Source organism: Sus scrofa, chromosome 13 (genome assembly GCF_054392235.1).
Source record: "Sus scrofa isolate SSC_HxYL_T2T_F1_AM1 chromosome 13, Sscrofa_HxYL_maternal_Yorkshire_Landrace_v2.0, whole genome shotgun sequence".
In the NCBI taxonomy this organism is placed as follows: Eukaryota; Metazoa; Chordata; class Mammalia; order Artiodactyla; family Suidae; genus Sus; species Sus scrofa.
In genome coordinates, this window is record NC_139395.1 from 44,825,719 (window position 1) to 44,848,999 (window position 23,281).

At 41.9% G+C, this 23,281-nt stretch overlaps 1 protein-coding gene and 1 pseudogene across 18 annotated transcripts in view; one reads left to right on the top strand and one right to left on the bottom strand.

Moving 5' to 3' along the window:
- The window catches only part of KLHL18 (kelch like family member 18), a 78,293-nt gene that overhangs the window by 2,970 nt on the left and 52,042 nt on the right, over positions 1–23,281 (top strand). For 2 of the 18 annotated variants that reach the window (XM_084988300.1, XM_084988291.1), the window contains one exon: positions 4,930–5,036. The exons of the other annotated variants lie outside the window; for them this stretch is intronic. The gene's annotated coding sequence lies outside the window, so the exon portion shown is untranslated. Of the gene's footprint in view, positions 1–4,929; positions 5,037–23,281 lie in introns of those variants that run through there. 18 annotated transcript variants of the gene reach the window in all.
- On the bottom strand, positions 12,166–16,055 carry LOC146397297 (glycine cleavage system H protein, mitochondrial pseudogene; annotated as a pseudogene).

Below are 23,281 nucleotides of genomic sequence, written 5' to 3' on the forward strand. Positions count from 1 at the left end.
TAGCGGGCATTAGAATCACCTGGCAGCCTTGTTTAAAAATCAGTTGTTCAGGAGCTCCCATAATGGCCCAGTGGTTAACGAATCTGACTAGGAACCATGAGGTTGCAGGTTCGATCCCTGACCTTGCTCAGTGGGTTAAGGATCTGGCGTTGCCATGAGCTGTGGTGTAGTAGGTCACAGACATGGCTCTGATCTGATGTTGCTCTGGCTGTGGTGTAGGCCAGCAGCTGTAGCTCAAATTGGACTCCTAGCCTGGGAATCTCCATATGCCCCAGGTACAGCCCTAAAAAGCAAAAATAAAATAAAATAAAAATCAGTTATTCAAACATTGTTCACTCCAGAATTTCTTATTCAGCAGGTCTGATGGATTTGAGAATTTACATTTCTGATAAGTTTCCCAGGGATGCTACTCCTGATCTGGGGCTCCGTTTTGAGGGCCACAGACATAAGGTGAAGGACTTGACCTTTTCAATGGGATATGTTCAGAGTCCATGGATCTTCCTTCAGGCTTCTGCCTTCATGAAGTAAGCCTGGCTGTTAACATACTACGAGCTTGTGGTGGGAGGGGACTGGGAGCTCTTCTGTATGCAGACTTTACTTTAATCCCCTGAATAGTACCACTTCTTATCTTCATCAGTGCCTAGGTTACCCAAGTCTGGAGTCTCTGGTTCATCCTTTCCAGAGAATAAATCCCCAGTCTTCTGCTGGGGTGATGATGCAGCAGTTGCTTGCCTGGGGGAGGGGACCGTACTACCTGTTTTTAGCCTTCCCATGCTCACACCTTCAGAGGAAAACAGATGAGTTTTGGAGGAGGTTTTGAAGTGACGTGCCATCTACAGCACTCAATATCCTCCATTTAAGTTAATTATTATCCATTTGTCTACTTTTCATCTTCCAAAATATGATGACCTTTCTAATCTGCTCTTTCTCTTGGCTTCGTTGTATTTGGGAGCTTTGCCATTCCTTGATTGTCAGTCTGAGTGGTAGCACAACACAGACTAGAGCTGGATCATCTGGGTTTGAAATCCTAGCTCTGCCACTTATTAGCAGTGAAAACTTGGACAAGTTCTTTAAACGCTGGTGATTCATTTCCTTCATCTGTAAATTGGGGATTTTTTACTCTTACACCTAGTAAAAGTGTTGAGGATTCCACTAGTTAATACACTTAAAACAATCATGTAGTAAACACCCAGGAAGTAGTAGATATTTATGAGTAGTAATTTAATGAGGTTTCCATCAAAGGGAGGTGGAGATAAATGTATGTTCATCCTGTCATTTCGAATTTGTTTTAGCTTCTCATTAATTTTGGATGATTTTATCTATACATTATGTTCATTGCTGTAAAAGAATTTGCAGACAACTACTTAAATAGCCAGACTTTTATAGATGAGGACCAAGCCCAGAAGAGGAAGGCATTTTTCCAAAGTCACAGATTGAATTGGGCCGAAATAAGACTAGAGACTAAACTCCTGTTGACTGGACTCCAGGTCTAGTGTACTCTCATGCTCTGCTATTGCCTGTTCTATCACTGACAGTGACTGAACTGATTTCAGTTGCTACCATGTGAATTAATCTACCTGACATCAGTTGTACTCATCCTTAACAACTTGTCGCCTTTCTTATCTTCCCAAGTTTCAGGGAGGGTGTGAAAGTCAACATTAGCAGCCATTCCACTTTCTCAGAATTCACTGCCAACTCTTGAGCCTTGGTTAATTTTCTTTTCCTTTTTTTCTTTTTCTGTGCAATGCCATATCCTTTAACCCCCTGCTCCAAGCCAGGAATGGAACCTGGGCCGCCACAGAGACAAGCTGGATAATTAACCCACTGTGCCATTGTGGGAACTCCCGAGCCTTGATTAATTAACTTTTTGGAAATATTCGAAATTTAAATTCCTTGGGTACCTGTTGAAGAGTTAAGTAGAGGCATAACAGAAAGGTAATAAATTGGATTTTTAAAAATCACATTTTATATGGTGACTTGCACCTCTTTGAAAAACTGAGAGCATTGAATCCCTCTCCCTATAAGAATGCACATACTTATATATGTGCAAAATTTTGCATTCAGTCATGAGAGCAATTCCTCTGAAGCTCATCTTTGGATATAGGATTATGAATTTAGCTGAGTATTATTCTCCTATCAGAAAAAGTCCATGGTCTTTGTTCTTGCAAATTATTTTATCTTAAAGGTTAGGAGGATAGTAGTGCAAAACTTCTTGGCAACCTATAGCATAAGACTTAGTCTAGGTAAAAGTTTGCATTCACAGAGGCTCTTACTTCCTCTTCCCGGCATTTGGTTTCATCTCCTGTCCTTTGGGCTACTGGGAGCCCAGTGTTCAGGCCTCATCTATCACATTCATCTGGGTCCAGCGAATTGGGCAGACTCCCCAGACTCAGTGCCTGTTCTTCACAGCCTCTTATTTATGAGATTTAGACTCACCAAATACCTATATTTCTATATTTTCCTCACATACTACTTTCTTTTTCTTTGTGAGAGCAGAATGGGGTCACCAAATCTGCATACTGTTCACTGACCCACCAGCTTAGGAGAGGAGCCTCCTTCACACATACACACACACATATATTTTGTTTTCCAACCGCTAATAACAGCTCCTCAAAGAGCTACTGGCATCAGTCTTCCCAGCACTTTGCCTTGGCCCCTGCTAAAGATTTTTTAAAAATTATCATTAAAATGTAGTTGATTTACAGTGTTGTGCCAATTTCTGCTGAAAATGTACAGTTTTTTTTTCTTCTTCTTATAGCCGCATATGTGGCATATAGAAGTTCTCAGACCAAGGGTGGGATTGGAGCTGCACCTGCAGGCTTACCCCACAGCGATGGCAACATCAGATCCAAGCTGCAACTGCAACCTACACTGCTTGTGGCAATGCTGAATCCTTAACCCACAGAGCAAGGCCAAGGATTGAACCCATATCCTCACAGAGACAACAGTGGGTCCTTAGCCTGCTGAGCCGCAATGGGAACTCCTAAAGTTTTGAACCCAGATCTGAGTATTTAGCTTTTACAAGGAAGTGTCTTTTCCAAGGGTGAAAGGCATAGTATTAGAATATTTCCTTTTGACTCACTATAGCCAAGTACATAATTTCATTGAAACTGACTTTAAGAGCCACACATTTGAGTCTGGAATCATAGCCTAATTTAGTGTCACACTGATTTTGTGATGAAAGAGTAGGTGGAGAAGGATGTAAGGAAGTGAGGTAAGAACTTGTCCATGTATGGCATTTTTATGTTATGTGTAGTATAGTGAGATACACGGGTATAATTATAGAGCTAGAATAATACATTAAGAGGAGCCATAGAGGTCCCCTATTAAAGCCATCCATTTTACAGATGAAAAAATCCTAAGGCTTAGAGATATTAAAGGATTGCCCAAGGCACAAAGCTGTATTATCTGAGATCCAACGCAGCTGTTTGTTGGTGGAAGTGAGGCTTTTACACCCTCTGTCAGATTACTTACCTGCCCTGCTAATGGTATAAAGCAGAGCAGGGAACAAACACCATCTGCAGTGTCATCTTTGAGCATGGTGGGCAGTGATGTGTGTGGCCAGATTCAATACCACTGTTTTATTTCAGGAGAGAAGATAGATGCAGGCTTTTTTCTGCTAGTCTTCTGGACATATGAATTCTTTTGATTTGGAAATGACTACACTATTGGGAAGTATTGTGCTTTTGAATGTTGTTCATTCCCATAGCTTTCTGCTGACTTTTTTCCAGTAGTTGTGTTTGTTTTCAGCCTCGCCTCTTTTTAATGAGGAAATAGAACTAAGAGGAAGCATGAACTCCTTGAGAGCACATGTGTGTGTATCACAATGTGCACTTGTGATATAATTCATATTCATCAAAAAGTCAGTTTTGCTCTTCTATGAGTTATGCTGTGAGCGGTGGTGTTAAATGTGGACTCTGATTAGAAGAAGGAGAGGGCTTGAAGCTGCCTAACACGGAGGTGGGGAAAGAGTTGGAGATGTCTTGGAAGATCAGTTACTAGCTAAGCAACATTCATGGGGTTCACCCTGAGGCTTCTGGAGCTTGGCTGACCAGTTGGGTGAATTTAAGAAGCTTGTGTTGGTGATGCTTCTTACTGCAGGTGGTTCCTTTATTGTTTTGTTCATGAGACTCCATCGTTTGCCCTTTGGCCACACCTGTTCAGCTCTTGGGCTGGTTAATTGAAAATGAGACCACATTGCTTTTCTAAAGATATATTCCTAGTCTCTACTGAATTAGAATGGTAGCATCTACCTTCCTACTTTAGGTTTGAGTGTTGGCACTCCCATTGGCTCCTTGGCACAGAAACCAACCAGCTTCTCCATAGTTAGTTTAAGCCTTTTCTACCTAAACAGATGATCATATCATCACTTGTTTCCAGTTGGGGAGAAGAGAGAATGAACCAAGATGGTGAACCAGGAGTTGACAAGCATTTTCTCTAAAGAGCCAGATAGGAAAAGTATTCGGATTTGTGAGCCATACATTTTCAACAGCAACTACTCAACTCTGATACACAATACATGAACAAATGGATCTGGCTTATTCCAGTAAACCTTTATTTACAGAAACAGGTGTGGGCCAAACCCATTGGCTGACTGACCCCTGTTGTATACTGATTTAGCCTTTGTAAAGTTTAAGGCTTTTGGAGTAGATTACACTTGCTTTATTGCTCCAGCGTATACTTTTATAGTTTTGGAGATTGTAAGCATCTCATGTTAAAGAGTACAGGTGAACCAGAAGTGAAAAACTGTTTTGCCAACTCACTGCAGGTGATCATGGGGCTGTCCTTGTTGGTGACTGAACAACTGACATAGGAGAAGTGACAGTTACATTTTGCATCTCATCTTTAAAGTCTTTTATCTCTGATGAAGCTTGAAGCAGACTATTCCAAAGCATTAACTAAAGACACAGTGCTCCCTTTTTGTCTCAGTTGAAACTGAGGATGCTTAGCTGCTTGCAGAATGGCAGACCAGAGGAGACCATGTGATGGCTACTGTGTTCTCGTGGACCTGAGCGGCTGTGTTCAGGGCCAAGAAGGTAAGGGTTTGGGCTTTTGGCAGGCAGAGTTGATCAGTAGTTCAAATATGGCCCAATATGTCTGGGCAGTGTGCTGCATTTCTGAGAACACAGAAATGCTTTTCAGAAAATAAGCTCCAGAACAAATATTTGTACAAGCATGTTCATAGAAGCATGGTTTATGATAGCCAGAAGATGGAAGCAACCCAAGTGTGGAGTGCTTTGATGGTTGAATGGATAAAAACAATGTGGGGGAGTTCCTGTTGTAGCTCAGTGGTAACAAACTTGGCTAGTGTCCATGAGGATGCAGGTTCTATTCCTGGCCTCATTCAGTGGCTTAAGTATCCAGTGTTGCCGTGAGCTGTGGTGTAGGTCACAGACATGGCTTAAGTCCTGCATTGCTGTGGTGTAGGCCAGCAGCTGCAGCTCCAATTCAACTAGCCTGGGAATTTCCGTATGCCACACATGAGGCCCTAAAACTCAAAAAAAAAAAGTCATTTTGTTCCATATGTACAATGGAATATTATTCAGCCTTAAAAAGGAAGGAAATTATTATACATAATACAGCATGGCTGAACCTTAAAGACATTAAGTTTTGAAATAAACCAGTCACAAAAGGACAAATATTATATGATACCTCTTAAATGAGGTAACTAGTCAAATTCATAAAAATAAAAAGCAGAGGAGTTCTCATTGTGGGTCAGTGGGTTAAGAGCCCGACTAGTCTCCGTGAGGATGCAGGTTTGATCCCTGGCCTCACTCAGTGGGTCAAGGATCTGGTATTGCTGCAAGCTGTGGCATAGGTGCAAGATGTGGCTTGGATCCCACTTTGCTTAGCTGTGGTGTAGGCTGGCAGCTGCAGCTCCAATTGGACCTCTAGCCTGGTAACTTCCATATGCCATGGGTGTAGCTTGGGGAAACAAAATAGAATGGAGATTTCTCAAGCCCTAAAAGAAGGAAGGAATGGGGATTTAGTGTTTAATGGGTGCAAAATTTGAGTTTAGGAAAATGAAGAAGTAGTTCTGGAGATGGTAGTGGTTGCACAACAATATGAATGTACTTAATGGCACTGAACTGTACACTTAAAAATGGTTAAAATGGTAAATTTTATGTATATTTTGTCACAAATAAAAAAGAAGAGACAAGCTGAAAAAGGCTTGTTACCAAGTGGTCAAGTGAGATTGCTTATAGAGCTTTGTGATTAGAGAGACTCTAAAATCAGAATTTGTCTCTGTATCCAAAGCCACTGATCAGAAATATTTCATACTAAGGAGTAATCTTTCTCATTCTTTAGCTTTTGCGGTAAACCACTTCAGCTGTTAAGAGCCAAATTTTATTAGCTCAGCCCTGTGGCTGCACTTCAAATGGTCACTTAAAAGGGATTGACTTCTAAGAGATATATATTTAAGTGATGCACACATGTTACAAGCTTATTTTTCCTGTGCTGATTTGTAATATCTAATTGTCACTTAACAACTATCCTGAGGATCCTCAAACACACTATGCTAACCTGTTTTCCAACTAAAGGTTTGTTGACACAGCCTACACATTACAAATGGCTTTTTAATCTATATTTTGACCCCTTATTTTGCTCTTAAATGGTAGACCTGCATTTCCATTTGTCCTGTTGATTTCATACTCATCAAGTCAAAAATGGAATTAAGTCTAAAATGAAACCTCTTTTTCCCCTCTAAATCATCTCTTCTTCTGTTCCCTTTATGTAAGGATGGCACACCATCCGTTTGGTTATGTAGGATTGAAACCTGGGATGGGTTTTGTCCCTTTTTTTTTTTTTTTTTTTTTTGTCTTTTTGCCTTTTCTAGGGCTGCTCCTGCGGCATATGGAGGTTCCCAGGCTAGGGGTCGAATTGGAGCTGTAGCTGCCAGCCTACACCAGAGCCACAGCAACGCAGGATCCGAGCCGCGTCTGCAACCTACACCACAGACCTTGGCAACGCCAGACCCTTAACCCACTGAGCAAGGCCAGGGTTCCTAGTCGGGTTCGTTAACCACTGCGCCATGACAGGAACTCCCATCCCCTCTTTTGATGTGTAATTTGTGGCATTTATCACAATGGTAGTTACATAATTATTTACAGTATCATAGCTCCATGAGAGCAGAGCCTGTGACTGACTCATTTACTGAGGAATAACACCTCAGTAATTCAGAGTAATCCTAATTCCCCCTTCACCTTTTACCTAACTGACTAACTGAGGGATTCTTTGTCTTTTTTTTAATTTTCTTTTTCATTTTTGGCCCATGGCATATGGAAGTTCCCCAGCCAGGAATGGAATCTGAGCTGAAGCTGTGACCTATGCCACAGCTGCAGCAATCCCAGATCCTGAATGCGCTGCGCTGGGCTGGGGATCCGGCTGGGGATTGAAGCAGTGCCTCCACAGAGACAAGCCAGATCATTAACCCATGGCATCACAGCAGGAACTCATGCCTAAGCGGAGATTCTTTAGCTCTAGAAGCGTGCTCAGAATTCCCACAGACTCTTAAGGGGATGGTCCTGGTGCAGCCGGCAGGTTGTTTTTCAGCTCTGACTGTGTCATTCTCCTGCTCTCAGTGACTTCCCTCCATTCGACAGTATATCAGCAGATCTGTCAGTATCTTCCACAAGCCAAGCATTGTCCTAAGTGCTGGGGCCACAGCGGCGAGCAGAGCAGGCAGAGCCTCTGTGAGTTTGAACTTACCTTCTAGTGGGGTAGCAGACAATAAACACGAATAGGTAGAAAATGTCTACACGTGCTATAGGGAAAAATAATGATAATAAGGGGACTGAGTGCTATTTTTCTAGAGAGACCTGAGCCAGTCTCTTTGAGACCTGAATGAAGTGCAGGAGAGGGATCCATGAGCGTATCTGAGGGAAGAGTATTCTAGGCAGAGGGAATAACAAGCACAGCTGAAGCAGAAGCGTAGTCGGTATTTTGGGGAAATAGCAAGCAGCTGGTGTGATAAGAATAGCATGACCCAGGAGAAAAGTGGAAGGACAAAAGGTCAGAGAGGTGGCCCACAGGCCCGACATAGTTCCTTGCACAGTACAGTATGGCTCAGTAGATACTTGTTGAATGAGTGAGTGAAATAACAATCAGGGCAGGGCAGGGTGGATCTTAAGAGGTACACCTAAACAAGTAGAATGCCTTTTCCATAGTTCATGAAGCAAGTACTTCATGAACTTCAGGATTTCATTAGCACTTTTCCCTTCTTGTCCCGTTTAGGACAGATAATCCTAATGGATAGAGCAAGAGAGACCAATTCTAGCTTGTTCATGAAGGAATGTCTATTCTTCCTTACCACAGAAAAAAATCACAGGTTAGAAAATTGTCAGGGGAGCAGGAAGTAGAACAGAGCTGCTCAGCTCTGGGTGGTTTTAAAAGGTGCTCCTACACATGCTGTCTTTTTTCACCCCATATGTCCATAGGCTATCACTTTAAGCAAGACATCTAGGGAGAGCCTCTGGGTAATGGGAGTGCAGGAGCAGCAGGTGGTGGCTGGTCGGGAGGATTAATGAAAGGACTGCTGATTTAACTGAATCTCTGATTATTCTAAGCTGCTCATAGAAATCCGTTGCTGCTGTCTGTGAGATGTAAGAGGGAGAAGCTTAAGGATGTTTTGTTGGTGTTGACCACCACTCCTGGGTAATTGTTCTTGGATCTCCAGCCCCTCTTTGCCTTTTTCTCCTAGTTGCCCATGGTCTCCAACCGCTGTCTCTTTCTTAGGACCTAAATTCTCCAACTTATGGGCATTTGCTATAGTTTTCCTTTGGCTTGAAGTATCTGTTCACTTCTGTCAACAGAGCTTCAAGGCTCCTTTTGTGTTACTGGAGCTGCAGCTACTGGCCTATGTCACAGCCACAGCAACATGGGATCTGATCTGTTTCTGTGACCTATACCACTGAATTCTTAACCCACTGAGCGAGGCCAGGGATCAAACCCACATCTTCATGGATACTAGTCTGGTTCATTACTACTGAGCCACAGCAGGAACTCCTGCTTTTCTGTTCTTGAGCAGAGAGAAACAGCCAAATGCTTCTTCCTCTATTCTCCTAAAGCACTTTGCATTTGTCTCTTTTCAGCATTGTCTTGTGGTTACAAATTTGCACCCGTCTCCCTGCCAACATGTATGTTTCCATTGTGCAGAGACACATGCCACCTTCTTTCTTTGCCCTGCCCTCTTGCTGCTAGGAGTTGTGTGAAATCCCAGCTCTCTGAAGACAGTGGTCTCATATCACTCTAAGTGCAGTTAATTTCTCCCTCTTCCACTTTACCTTAACCCCTTGTTACTCAGAGTATCATCATTATACCAATAGCATCAGCATTACTCAAGAGCCTATAAGAAATGCAGACTCTCAGGCCCAACCTCAGAAATACTAAACTAGAATCTGGTGATTCTTACATCCTGTGCACATGGGTGTTTGGGAAGCATTGCCTTAACACTTTGCACCTACTCCCCTTAACATACAAATGGTTTAGATATGTTTGAGAGTTTTTCTCCCCCTCTAGATGTTGAGCTTCCAAAGCATATGAAGCATCAGTTTTCTAGCACAGTTCTCGGCATGTTTCAGGTGCTCAAAATTGTTTTCTGAGTTATCTTCAAGGGTCCCTGGCATTACGCTTGAGATGTTCCTCAGTCAGCATATGCTGAAATGTGTTTAGCTGTTCATGGTGCTTTGCTTGGTGCATGAGGCACCCTGCTATGATTAGGAGTCAGCCCCTGTCTTTGGCATTTAAAGATTGGTAGGGGAGACATATCTGACAGTTAACTATGAGACAAGGCAGAGTGTGGTAACTTCTGTAACTGCACAGGTGTCACCAGAGGCCTGAGGTAACACTGCAAGGATGGAAGTAATTTCCAGTTGAGAAGATTTGTGGTGGTTTCATGGAGAGGATGGTATCTGATTGGTACCTTGCCAGGATGAATAGGACTTTGTCAGACAGATATGGTGAGAAGAGGCATTTGGGTCTAGGGAGAGCCATTCAAAGGCCAGGCATGAAAGTGCATTTGCAGGATATTTCTTGAATAAGTAAGGCATGAAAGGTGCTACTTCCAGACTGAACTTGAATTTTCATGATCAGTAGTCTGGACTGGTAAGAAACATTTTCACTTCATATGTGGTTGGTTCAGTGGTTTCTGAAGGCTCCTGCCTCCTGTCTCACTCTTTCTTCCCATTCTGTCTTTCTGGACATGGGTGAGGTGGGGGAGGTTTGCAAGAGTGGGGACAGGCCTAAGTGTTTAGCCAGCTCTTTACTAGCTCTTTCTTGTGGGGCCATAGCCCCAGGTCTATTTTTAGTGCTAGCTGGTCAGCCACTTCCTTCCTCACCCCCTTCCTCCCTCACCCCCTTCCTGAATCACTTACCCAGCAGGGTCCCCCTAAAGCAGAGAGATCCAGGCTCCATCATAGAGGATTTCACACAGTCTGCTTTTAAAATGCCATCAAACCCCCATACTGAACCAATTCAGTATGTTTTATTGTACTTGTAGTCTGTTTCCCAGCCCCGTGGGTTTGTGAGGACTAGTCATTTCTGCTTACATTGGATGAATGAGCATCCCTCTGCCCAAGTTCTGGGCTGGCAGGCAAGCCATCCAGCATTCAGGATGAAGAGACACACTCCCTACCCCCATTTTGTTACCTGACACCTTGTAGACTTGCACCTGAACTAGATAACTGTGGTGTGACTTCTTGATTTCTTCAACATTTGGGAATGCACTGTTAGAATGGAAGACAAGCCCTCCACCAGTTGGCCCTAAGCTTATTATCTTTTTCTTGAGGCTTTACTTCAGCTATTGAATTTTCAGATAAGTTTAGAGAGTAATGCTTCTTATGCTTTCTGTAGTCAAGGGCCGGGGCTTTCCTACCATCAGCACCACCAGTCCTGAGCCAGAAGATCAAGGTTAAAAGGAAAAGGTGAAACTCATCAGAAGTTTTGTTGTTTATATCTCAGATGAAGGACTGAGAGCTACCTTTTAGATGAAGTCATTTTAGTGTTTATTGAGTTCCCTGGTGGCTTAGCGGTTGGGGATCCAGTGTTGTCACTGCTGTGGCTTGGGTCACTGCTGTGGCTCAGGTTCAGTCCCTGGCCTGGGAACTTCTGCAAGCTGTGGGCGGGCAAAAAAAAAAAAAAAAAGAATAAATAAATTTAAATAAATAAATAAGAAAACAGATGAGGGAGTTCCCGTCGTGGCGCAGTGGTTAACGAATCCGACTAGGAACCATGAGGTTGCGGGTTCGGTCCCTGCCCTTGCTCAGTGGCTTAACGATCCAGTGTTGCCGTGAGCTGTGGTGTAGGTTGCAGACTCGGCTCGGATCCTGAGTTGCTGTGGCTCTGGCGTAGGCTGGTGGCTACAGCTCCGATTCGACCCCTAGCCTGGGAACCTCCATATGCCACGGGAGCGGCCCAAGAAATGGCAAAAAAAAAAAAAAAAAAAAAAAAAAGCCCTCCCCAAAAAATAAATAAATAAAAACCCTGTGAAATGTTAAAAAAAAAAAAAAAAAGAAAGAAAGAAAACAGATGAGAATAAAGCACTGTGTTAAGTGCTAGACTACAACCTTTCTTTTCTGTGGGAAGACTATTCAACCTAAATGAGGAGATATTCATTAAGGACAACATAGTATGCTATCTTTTGTGTAGGTGCTACGGGAAGGGGAGAGCTGACTGTCTGGAATCAGGGAAGCCCTTTAGAGGAAGGAGCATTTGAGCTGGATCTTCAAGGATGAGGAGTAATTCACCAGGCAGAAAAGTAAGGGATAAGGATCCAAGCAGAAGGAATAGGGCAAAATAAGGGAATTGGTAGCCACTTAGAAAAGAGGCAGGACGGAGGATAAAACTGGTTAGGGTAGATGAGGACCAGTTTGAGATTTGGATCTGACTCAGAGGCAGTAGGGAGCCCAACAAAATGACCACACTCAATTATAATTTGAATTGATTCACTCAGAAGCTTCATTCATTCAACGTATACTGAGTGTTAATTGCTCTGCTCTTCCAGAAAACAGGAAAGATTGCTCCCTTGGTGGAACTCGTGCTTTAGTAAGATAGGTAAGTTAGTTATGTCACGCCATCACTACTTGCTCTGTTCAAAGTTACCAATGATTTCAACATACAGAATGACTTCCCTGATGTAGAGCTATTCTGTGACCGCAAAGATCTCCCTTATGCTCCTCCTCTGTAGTCACACCCATGCCCTTCCAACCCGCCATCCCTCCTGTCTGGCAACCACGAATTGTTCGCCGTCTCTCTTTTCACGAATGTTATGTAAATGAAATCGTAGAGTATGTGACCTTTGAGATTGGCTGTTTTCACTCAGCATAATGCATTTAAGGGCCACCCAGGTTGTTGCATGTGTCAATAGTTTTTCCCCCTCTCTTTCTTCCTCTCTCCCTCCCTTCCTTCCCCTGCAACATGTGGAAGTTCCTGGGCCAAGGATTGAACCCAGGCCATAGCAGTGATCCAGGCTACTGCATTGACAACACCAGATCCTTAACCCACTGCACCATAAGGGAACTCCTCCCCTTTGTGTTTCTGATTAGTAGTCCATGGTATGGATGTACCGTGTTTTGTTTGACTGCTTATCCGTTGAAGAATGTGTAAGTTCATTCCAGTTTTTGCTTATTAGGAATAAAGCTGCTATGAACATTCATTTATAGGATTTGGCATAAATGTAGGTTTTAAGTTCTCTGGGATAAATGCCCAAGAGTATAAGTATGGTGCTGCATGGTAAATTCGTAATCAACTTAGATGAAATTACCAAACTATTTTCCAGAGTAGCTATGGCATTTTACATCCCTAACAGCATGTATTAGTACAATGGTTAGTTTTATGTATCAACTTGACCAGGCTGGGGTGCCTAGCTGTTGCTGTGAAGATATTTTTTAGATGTGATTAACTTTTTATTTATTTATTTTTATTTCTTTCTCTTTTTACAGCCATACCTGTGGCATAGGGAGGTTCCTGGGCTAGGGGTTCAATTGCAGCTGTAGCTTTAGGCCTACACCGTAGCCACAGCAACACTGAGCCATATCTGTGACCTATACTACAGCTTTCAGCAACTCTAGATACTTAAGCCACTGAACGAGGCCAGGGATCAAACCCACATCCTCACAAATATTATATTGGGTTCTTTTTTTTTTTTTAAGTTGAATATTTTATTATTAAACTTTTCCTTATTTTTCTGCAAGACTGTTGCTTCACTGTATAAAAATAGCACCAGCAAACACAGTATATTGCAAAATTAAGATAGTAATGTTTTTCATTGACACTGTACAACTAAGAAAAATTTTTCTCTAAAGCCAGTTATTTTCAGTGGGAAGTTCATTAAGTACTTTGACCAAAATCCAGGGACAGCTGTAAGCAAGTTACAGTATTACATATATAAGGCTTAAGATAACAGTGTTATCCTTGAATTACATAATTTTCTAAGTAGTTTTACCACAGATAATTTCATGAATTCTGAATATTCTAACTGGAGCCTAGCCTGAGAATCATAGGGTGCTGTGCAAAAGATGCATAGTGTTTATCTGAAGTCATTAGGAAGTTAAGGGGTATTCTTTTCTGGTAACATTGTTGTAAGTAGTTTCTTTTGCTAAAAGTTGCTTTTAAAAAAATCTATCCACCACTAATTTAAGACAACTATGCTAGATTAAGTTGTTTCAAACTAGTTTAAGGGTTCCACTTTCACTCCTCAGTAGATTTTATGTATTTCCAATATGCTTCTTTTTTTTTTTTTTTTTGGTCTTTTTGCCATTTCTTGGGCCGCTCCTGCGGCATGTGGAGGTTCCCAGGCTAGGGGTCTAATCGGAGCTGTAGATCCTATGCCAGAGCCACAGCAACGCGGAATCCGAGCCGCGTCTGCAACCTACACCACAGCTCACGGAAACGCCAGATCCCCAACCCACTGAGCAAAGGCAGGGATCGAACCTGCAACCTCATGGTTCCTAGTTGGATTCTTTAACCGCCACGACGGAAACGCCTCATATGCTTCTTCACTCATTAGTTCATCCAGTTCTGAAGGGTTACTGAGTGTCTTCTTGATCAGCCAGCCATCTTCATAACAAGATTTGTTGACAAGTATGGATTTTCTGCTAGAGCTTCATCAATTTCATTTACTTCTCCTGATAGAGGAGAATAGAGTTCACTAGCAGCTTTCACACTTTCCAAAGCACCAAACTCCTCTTGTTTGTTCAATTTTGTCCCAACTTCAGGCAGACTACAGTAAACAACATCTCCCAAAACTTCCTGGGCCAAATTGCTGATTCCCACTGTTCCAATGCCATTTTCTGTTGTTACCCATTCATGTTTGTCTGTGAATTTTCGCACCGAGAGCACAGCAGGGCTGGTAAGCAGCAACCGGACAGCGCCTCCCCACCCCTGCAGCCCCGAGGGCTGCAGCAGGCAAGGCGCTGCAGGCTCAGAGACATTGCGTAGGTTGAAGACCGCAGCCCACAAACTCTGAGTGGCTCGCCTATGTTGGGTTCTTAACCTGGTGAGCCACAGTGGGAACTCTAGATGTGATTAACATTTAAATGAGTAGACTTAGAGTAAAGGCACCTTTCATAATGTGATGGGCCTCATCCAATAGTTGAATGTCTTAAGAGCGAAACCTGAGGTTTCCCAAAAAAGAAACAAATTCTTCAAGATTGTGACATAGAAACTCTGCTTTTCCCACTTGCAGGCCTGCCCAGCAGATTTCAGACTCTAGGCAGCAAAATCAAATCTTATCTGAATCTACTCTGCCAGCCCCCATAATTGTATGAGTCTGTTCCTTAAAATCAGTCAATCTCAATATCTCTCTTTCTACACACATACACATCCATGTCCTATTAGTTTTGTTTATCTGGAGAATCCCAAAGTAATGAGTTACCCAGTTCTTCTGTGTCCTCACCAGCATTTGGTATTACCACTTTTTTTTTTTTTTTTCTTGCGTTGCTTTTTTTTTTAGGATTGAACCTGTGGCATAGGGAAGTTCCCAGGCTAGGGGTCAAATTGGAGCTAGAGCTGCCAGCCTACGCCACAGCCACAGCCATGCCAGGTCTGATCAGTGTCTGTGACCTAGTCTGTAGCTTATGGATCCATAACCCACAGAGCAAGGCCAGGGACTCAAACCCACATTCTTATGGATACTAGTCAGGTTTTTTTTTTTTTTTTTTTTTTTGTCTTTTTGCCATTTCTTGCTCCGCTCTCATGGCACATGGAGGTTCTCAGACTAGGGGTCAAATTAGAGCTGTAGCCACAGGCCTACACCAGAGCCACAGCAACACTAGATCCTTAAGCCACTGAGCAAGGCCAGGGATCGAACCCGCAACCTCATGGTTCCTAGTCGGATTCGTTACCCACTGTGCCACGACGGAAACTCCACTAGTCAGGTTCTTAACCTGCTGAGCCACAATGGGAGCTCCATGTAGTATTGTAGCCATTTTGCTAAATATGTAGTGCTCTTTCATGATCTTAATTTGCATTTCCCTAATTGGTAATGCTGAACATCTTTTCAAGTGTTTATTTGCCATCTGTGTGTCCTTTTTGATGAAATGTCTCTTCATGTCTATTGCCCATTTACTCATTAGATATTTTTTACTTTCTTACTACTGAGATTTGAGAGTTCTTTTTTTTTTTTGGTCTTTTTGACTTTTCTAGGGCCGCTTCCGCGGCATGTGGAGGTTCCCAGGCTAGGGGTCGAATCGGAGCCGTAGCCACCAGCCTACGCCAGAGCCACAGCAATGCAGGATCTGAGCCGCGTCTGCAACCTTCACCACAGCTCACGGCAACGCTGGGTCCTTAACCCACTGAGCAAGGCCAGGAATCGAACCTGCAACCTCATGGTTCCTAGTTGGATCCGTTAACCACTGTGCCACAACGGGAACTCCTAGAGTTCTTTATATATTATAGATAGTAGTTCTTCGTCAGAATTCATATTTGATAAATACGTCAAAAATAACATTATTAATGGCATTAAGTCCTATTATTAAACAGCATTATTTGTAAATAATAATACAAGTTTATAAATATATTTTGCAAATGTTTGTTGAGCACACACCTCCAGAGTGCATAGTGGGAAAATTTCTACTCTGCCATTTTTCTGAAACTTAGAATCTCTTGCTTATTCAGATCTGGGGGAGCCTGTTCACACCATACAGAAAACATATTCTTTGCTGATTCCTTTTCCTTGGATTCGTGCAGAGGACGGACGGGAGATCCAAGACCTGAGCCCTTAAGTGAGATCCTACTGAGTCTGTAATTAATAAGATCTTTTAGGAGTTCCTGTCATGGTGCCGTAGGTTAAGAATCTGAATGCACGTTGCTATGACATAGGCCAGCAGCTGCCACTCTGATTCAACCCCTAGCCTGGGAGCTTCCATATGTCACAAGTATGGCCCTAAAAAACAAAACAAACAAACAAAACAAAAAGAATCTGACTGCAGTGGCTCAGGTTATTGCAGAGGTTTGGGTTCCAACCAGCCTGGCACAGTGGGTGGAAGGATCCAGTGCTGCCATAGCAGCTGCTGCTCAGATTCAGTCCCTGACCCAGGAACTTCCATATGTGGTGGGTACAGCCATTAATAAAAAAGAGGAAATAAAGATCCTTTCATTTCTTTTATATCATTTAATTTTTTTTTTTTTTTTTTTGTCTTTGCTATTTCTTGGGCCACTCCCGTGGAATATGGAGGTTCCCAGGCTAGGGGTCGAATCGGAGCTGTAGCCACTGGCCTACACCAGAGCCACAGCAACGTAGGATCCGAGCCGCGTCTGCAACCTACACCACAGCTCACGGCAACGCCGGATCATTAACCCACTGAGCAAGGGCAGGGACCGAACCCGCAACCTCATGGTTCCTAGTCGGATTCGTTAACCACTGCGCCACCACGGGAACTCCTCATTTAATTTTTGAAAAAGACTTTCTTAAGGCCACTGCAAGCTTCCCCATTTTATAAGCAAAGTTGAGGCCAGGGACTCTGAGCCTTTAATTTGTAAATAAAATTTATTTATATTGCAAGTTTATAATTATTTCCCTAGTCTTTAGATTGTCTTTTAATTCTGTTAACAGGGTCTTTCATAGGGCAAAAGTTTTTAATTGATTTGATCTAATTTATCAAAACATTTTCTTTGTGGATTATATTTTTCATCTCATGCTTATGAACACTTCACTGCAGCCTAGATCCTAAAGATTTTCTCCTGTGTTTTCTTCTAAAAGTTCTCTATTTTTAAATTTTACATTTAAAAAAAATCTGTGATGCATTTTGGAGTAATTTTTATATAAATTGAGGTATATACTGAAGTTCTTTTTTTTGCTTAAAAATGTCCAGTTGCTCCAGTTCTATTTGCTGAAAAGACTGTCTTTCTTCCATTTGAGGTGCAAATGCTAAAACCTTTGTCAAAAATCAGTTGGGCTGTAGAAAGTTCCCTAGTGGTCTAGTGGTTAGGACTCGGTGCTTTCACCGCTACGGCCTGGGTTTAGTCTCTGGTCTGCGATCTGGCCACTGCACACTGTGGCATTAAAAAAAAGTCAGTTGGCTACACCTGTGTGGGGCTACTTCAGTGTTCTCAGTTCTGTTTCATTGGTCATTGTCTATATCCTTGCACCAATAAAACACAGTTTTGCTTATTCTAGCTATATGTATAATTGGTAGAGTTCACAAAATTTGTAGAGTTATTCCTCCCACTTTATTCTCCCCCCCCCCTTTTTTTTTTTTTTTTGTCTTTTGTCTTTTTAGGGCTGCACTTGCGGCATATGGAGGTTCCCAGGCTAGGGAGTCTAATCAGAACTGTTGCTGCCAGCCTACACCAGAGCCACAGCAACGCCAGATCCAAGCCACGTCTGTGACCTACACCACAGCTCACAGCAGCGCCAGATCCTTAACCCACTGAGTGAGGCCAGGAATCAAACCTGCAACATCATTGTTCCTAGTTGGATTCATTTCTGCTGTGCCAAGACAGGAACTCCTTTATTCTTTTATTTTACTTCTCCCACCCCCATTTTAATCATTTTTAAGAGTACAATTCAGTGGCATTACATGCATTTACAATGTCAAATAGTTATCACTACTACTTACAAAACTTTTTCATCACCTGACGAACTCTATAATCATTGCCCCTTCCCCCAGCCCCTTTATTTTATTTTTTGTCTTTTTTCCCTTTTCTAGGCTCTTCATATCAGTGGAATTATAAAATATTATCCTTTGTATCTGGTTTATTTTACTTAGTATAATGTTTTCAAGTTTCATCTATGTGTATATGCATTAGAATTTCACCCTCTTTTTTAAAAAAAATTTCTTTACCTTTAAGGAAAAATTTGATAGAAAACAGAGATTTCTGGAGTTCCCATCTGGCCCATTGGAAACGAATCTGACTAGGAACCATGAGGTTGCGGGTTCAATCCCTGGCCTCACTCAGTGGGTTAAGGATCCAGTGTTGCCGTGAGCTATGGTATAGGTTGCAGACATGGCTTGGATCTGGTGTTGCTGTGGCTGTGGCATAGGCACCTACAGCTCCGATTAGACCCCCTAGCCTGGGAACCTCATATGCTGTGGGTGTGGCCCTAAAAGGACAAAAAAAAAAAAAAAAAAAAAAGAAAGAAAAAGAAAACAGGGATTTCCCATACATTCCCCATTCCCATAGCACACACAGCCTCCGCCACTATCACTATCCTGCTACCAGGATGGTACATTTGTTATAATTGATAAACCTACATTAACAAATCATTATCACCCAAAGTCCATAATTTACATTAGAGTTCATTTTTGGTGTTGTATGTTCTGTGATTTGTGAGAAATGTCTAACACATATCCACAATTATACTATCACATAGAATAGTTTCACTGCCTCAAAAGTCATTGGTGCTCCACGTGTTTACCCCTCCCTGGCCCCTGGCATCCACTGGTCTTTGTACTTTTGCCGTAGTTTTGCCTTTTTCAGAATGTCATGTAGTTGGAATCATACAGTATGTAGCTTTTTGAGCTTGGCTTCTTTCACTTAAATATGCTTTTAAGGCTCCTCCATTTTTTTTCATGGCTTGATAGCTAGCTCATTTCTTTTTAATGCTTAAAAATATTCCATTGACTGACTGTACCACGGTTTGTTTATCTACTGTCCTACTGAAGGACATCTTGGTTGATTCCGGGTTTTGGCAATTATAAATAAAACTGCTCCAAACATTCATGTGTAGATTTTTATGTGAACATACTTTTTTTTTTTTAACTTCTTTGGGAAAATCCCAGGGAGCATGTTTGCTGGATCATATGGTACAAATATGTTTAGTTTTGTCACAAGGTGCCGAACTGTCTTCCCAAATGACTGTATCAGAGTTCCCGTCGTGGCTCAGTGGTTAACGAATCTGACTAGGAACCATGAGGTTTTGGGTTCGATTCCTGGCCTTGCTCAGTGGGTTAAGGCTTTGGCATTGCTGTGAGCTGTGGTGTAGTTTGCAGACGCGGCTCGGATCCCGAGTCGCTGTGGCTCTGGTGTAGGCCAGTGGCTACAGCTTTGATCAGACCCCTAGCCTGGGAACCTCCATATGCTGCGGGAGCAGCCCTAGAAATGGCAAAAAGACAAAAAAACAAAAAAAAACGACTGTATCACTTTACATTCCTACCAGCAATGAATGAGTTTTTCTTGCCTCACATCCTTGTCGGCATTTGGTTTTATCAGTGCTCTGGATTTTGTCTGTTCAGTAGGTTTGTATTCTTATCCCCTTTTGTTGTTTTGTTTGTAGCGGTGGCATAAGTTCCCAGGCTAGGGGTTGAATCCGAGCTGCAGGTACAACCTATGCCTCTTCTGTCACAACACCGGATCCTTAACCCATTGCACTGGGCCGGGGTTCAAACCTGTGCCGCCACAGAGATAACACCTGATCCTTAATCTGCTTCACTGAAGCAGAAACTCCTTTGTTTTTTAAATTTGCATTTCCCTGATGATATGGTGTGGAACATCTTTTAATGTTCTTATTTGCCATCTTTATATCTTCTTTGATAAGGTGTCGGTTAAAGTCTTTTGCCCATTTTTTAATTAAAATTCAGTTGATTTTTAATGTGCCTGTTTCTGCTTTACAGCAAAGTGACTCAGTCATCCATATATATAATACATCCTTATCTTTTGCCCTTTTTCCTTTTTTTCAACCCAGGCTAGGAGGCGAATCAGAGCTGTAACTGCTGAACTACATCACAGCTCACAGCAACGCCACTGAGTGAGTTCAGGGATTGAGCCAGTCCTTGTGGATATTAATCTGGTTCGTTACTGCTGAGCTACAACAAGAACATCCTGCCCACTTTTTTTTTTTTTTTGTCTTTTGTCTTTTTAGGGCCACACCTGCGGCATATGGAGGTTCCCAGGATATGGGTCTAATCGGAGCTACAGCTGCTGGCCTATGCCACAACCACAGCAACATGATATCCAAGTCATGTCTGACCTACACCACAGGTCACAGCACAGCAGTGCTGGATCCTTAACCCACTGAGCAAGGCCAGGGATCAAACCCGCAACCTCATGGTTCCTAGTCGGATTCATTTCCACTGTGCCACAACAGGAACTCTGCTGCCCATTTTTTAATTCTGCTGTTTTGTTTTTTTTTTCCTACTTGTTGGGTTTTAAAAGAGGGTTTTTTTGGTTTTGCATATTTTGAATAACAGTCTTTGATATGTGTTTTGCAAATATTTTCTTCCAATCTGTGGCTTATCTTTCTCTTGATTTTATTCCTTTTTTTTTTTTCTTTTGTCTTTTTAGGGCTGCCCCCAAAGCTTATGAAAGTTCCCAGCCTAGGAGTTGAATCAGACCTGCAGCTTGTGGCCTACACCATGGCCACAGCAATGCAGGATCCAAGCCACATCTATGACCTACACCACAGCTCATGGCAGTATGGGATCCTTGACCCACTGAGTGAGGCCAAGGATTGAACCTGCGTCCTCATGGATATTAGTCGGGTTCATTTCCACTGAGCCACAATGGGAACTCCTTCTTTTCGTTATTTTAAGGCTGAATAACATTATGTTGTTTGTATATGCATTTTGTTTATCTGTTCATCTTTGATGGGCACTTGGCTTATTTCCATCTTTGGGCTACTGTAAATAAAATTATGACACAGCAATGTACTTTTTGAGAAACCACCAAACTGCTTTCTATAGTGGCTGTACCATTTTACATCTCACTGGTAGTGCCCAAGTGTTCCAGTATCTCCATATGGTCACCAATACTTGTTATTTTCTGGGTTGGTTTTTTTTTGGTGTTTTTTTTTTTTTTTTTTTGATAATCGCTCTCCTCATGAGTGTGAAGTGGTATCTCATTGTGGTTTTGATTTGCATTCCCCTGATGACTAATGATGTTAAACATCTTTTGCACCTAATTCTTCTTGTTCAAAATTGTTTTAGCTATTTTAGTTCCTTTACCTTTCCATGTGAATTTTATTCTAAAATTTGGAGTTCCCGTTGTGGCACAGCAGAAAAAAATCCAACTAGGAACCATGAGGTTATGGGTTTGATCCCTGGCTTTGCTCAGTGGGTTAAGGATCTGGCATTGCCGTAAGCTGTGGTGTAGGTCACAGACATGGCTAGGATCCTGCCTTGCTGTTGCTGTGGTGTAGGCCAGCATTCGTAGCTCTGATTTGACCCCTGGCCTGGGAACCTCCATGTGCCACGGTGCAGCCCTGAAAAACAAAAACAGTAATAATAATAATAATAATAATAATAATAATAATAATAATCTTGCTGCAGTTCTGATCAGAATTGAATCAAATCTGTACACCATTTTTGGGGGAATTGACATCTTTGTTATGTTTAATCTTGTGATCCTTGGACTCAGTGTCTTTCCATTTGTTTAGATCTTTGATGTCTTTCATCAGCATTTTGTAGCATATAAGTCCTGTAAATCAGCTTGTTAGATTTACACTGAAGTATTTAGTTTTTTGAGCAATTGAAGAATTACATTTTAAATTGTTTTATACACATTAATTGATAGTATGTGGAAATACAATTGATTTTCTATGTTGCTGTTGTATCCTGTAGATGTATATACTGTGGCCTTGCTGAACTCACTTACTGGTTCTAGGTTCGATCTGGATGGGATTTGGTATTTTGGGTGGATTTTTGTAGGGGAGGGAATTGGTAGATTGCTTTGGATTTTCTACATAAACCATCATGTCGTTGGCAAATCGGGATAATTTTATTTCTTATTTTTCTGAGCTGTATTCCTTTTTTTTTTTTTTTTTTGCTTTTTAGGGCCGAACTAGCAGCACGTGAAGGTTCCCAGGCTAGGGGTTGAATTGGAGCTACAGCTCTGGCCCACGCCACAGCCCAGCAACGAGGGATCTGAGCTGTGTATGTGACCTACACCACTGTTTATGGCAATGCTGGATCCTTAACCCACTGAGTGAGGCCAGGGATTGAACCCACAACCTCATGGTTCCTAGTTGGATTTTGTTTCCGCTGCACCACGACGGGAACTCCTGATCTGTATTCCTTTTATTTCATTTTTTTACTGCCCTGACTAGAACTTCCAGGACTGTGTTAAATAGCAGTGGTAAGAGTAGACATCTTTACCTTTTTCTCCATCTTAGGGGAGAGCTTTCTTATCAATAAGTATGAAGTTAACTAAAGGGTTATTTTGTAGATATTGTTTATCAAGTTGAGGAAATTCCCCTTTATTCCTGGTGTTTTGAGAGTGTTTAATCATGAATAGGTATTGGATTTTGTCAAATGCTTTTTCCACATCGATTAAGAGGGTCATTTGACTTCTTTTTCTTTTAGTCTGTTATTATCGTTATAATTATACTGATTAACTTTTGAATGTTAAACCTGCTTCGGATCCCTGAAATAAACCCTACTTGGCCACAGTTTAGAATTCTTACTTATTGCTGAATTCTGTTTGCTAATTTTTTTTTTTTTTTTTTTTTTTTTTTTGGAGAGTTAAGTTTTATTTGGGATGAAATTAGGACTTAAGCCTGGGAGACAGCATCTCAGGTGGTCCTGAGAAACCACTCCAAGGAGGCAAGGGAGGAGCTAGGATTTATGAGTTTTTGCAACAAAGTTTTTGTAAATCTAGTTGTCTGTAAAGAACAAAATATTTACAGACAACCAGATTTACAGAAAACCGGTTTCTATGGGAAGATGTCTCTGCTAATATTTTGTTAAGGATTTCTGCATCTACATTCATGAGGGATATTGGGCTGTAGTTTTCTCTTTTTTTGTATTGTCTTTGTCTAGTTTGTGTATAAGGCTAATACTAGCTTCATGAAATGAGTTTAAGTTGCCCCCTCCTCCTCTGTTTTTCTGAAAGAGATTGTTTAGAATTG